Below are 1,118 nucleotides of genomic sequence, written 5' to 3'. Positions count from 1 at the left end.
TTTCTGACAAACGTGTTATTTTGAGTTGTGACTCTTTTGAAGACGGTGTGCGATATGGTCCAGGGGTCTTGATTTAAAGGCGGTCAAAAAATAGTAAGATTTATGGCTAACAGAGCGTAATTTGCCAAAGAACGTAAAACCACTATAAAATGGTTAAAGCTGCCGGCGGTAGTGTAGCAAAACTAGTTGTGGCAAATTTTAGATATCAACCTAGTCTAGATATGAACCTCGTTGTAGGCACCATATCAAGGAGATACAATTAGAAGACTCCAGATGTCGCCCCGCCAGAAGAAGTTAAATATTGCGCCCAAATATATGCACCATTGACATACGCTACAGCGGAAATGGGCGACCAGCCGTTTTATAAATGGACTAAAAATTAGAAAATAAAATAATGTAAAAAAAAAAATATTTTTTAAAAATAAGCTTTAATTTAACATGTACAATCAAAGGAATAAAATAAAGTAGTGTAACAAAAGACTTTTTAGCAAGAAAATTTTGTCAAAACTGCACTAAAATTAATAAAATAAAATGAGTTAAGGTCTCGTTAAAGTTACTAAAAGCCATTTAGTGAAAGGGGTTATTCAAACTCTAATGAAAATTACTAACAATTTGTACTAATTTACTTCGTTTTTAAAAAAGCTTGTCGGCGAATTCAGCGTACATGCATAATTGGTAAGGTATGTATATGTATGCATGCAGATATTTAAATGCCGGTTGGCTATTCGCGCGACAAACTTTTTTAAAAACGAAGTACATTAGTACAAATTGTTAGTAGTTTTCATTAGAGTTTGAATAACTCCTTTCACTAATGGCTTTTACGAGACCTTAACTTATTTTATTTAATTCATTTTAGTGCAGTTTTGACAAAATTTTCTTGCTAAAAAATCTTTTGTTACACCACTTTATTTTATTCCTTTGATTGTACATGTTAAATAAAAGCTTGTTTTAAAAAAAAAAAATGTTTACATTATTTTATTTAGTTGACCATTGACCTCGGAATTCACGATAGGGAATTTATTTTAGAAGTATCAAACAGTTTGGCTCTTTGTAGCCATATTTGCAGTTTAAAATACTATAAATAAATATATTCTTTTGTTGAAATTTGACCTCGGAGT

The sequence above is a fragment of the Rhagoletis pomonella genome, unplaced genomic scaffold (genome assembly GCF_013731165.1).
Source record: "Rhagoletis pomonella isolate Grant_MI unplaced genomic scaffold, Rhpom_1.0 Rhpom_scaffold_00001, whole genome shotgun sequence".
NCBI classification, from domain to species: domain Eukaryota; kingdom Metazoa; phylum Arthropoda; class Insecta; order Diptera; family Tephritidae; genus Rhagoletis; species Rhagoletis pomonella.
The sequence above is the reverse complement of the archived record's forward strand: the minus strand, read 5'-3'. Positions refer to the sequence as shown.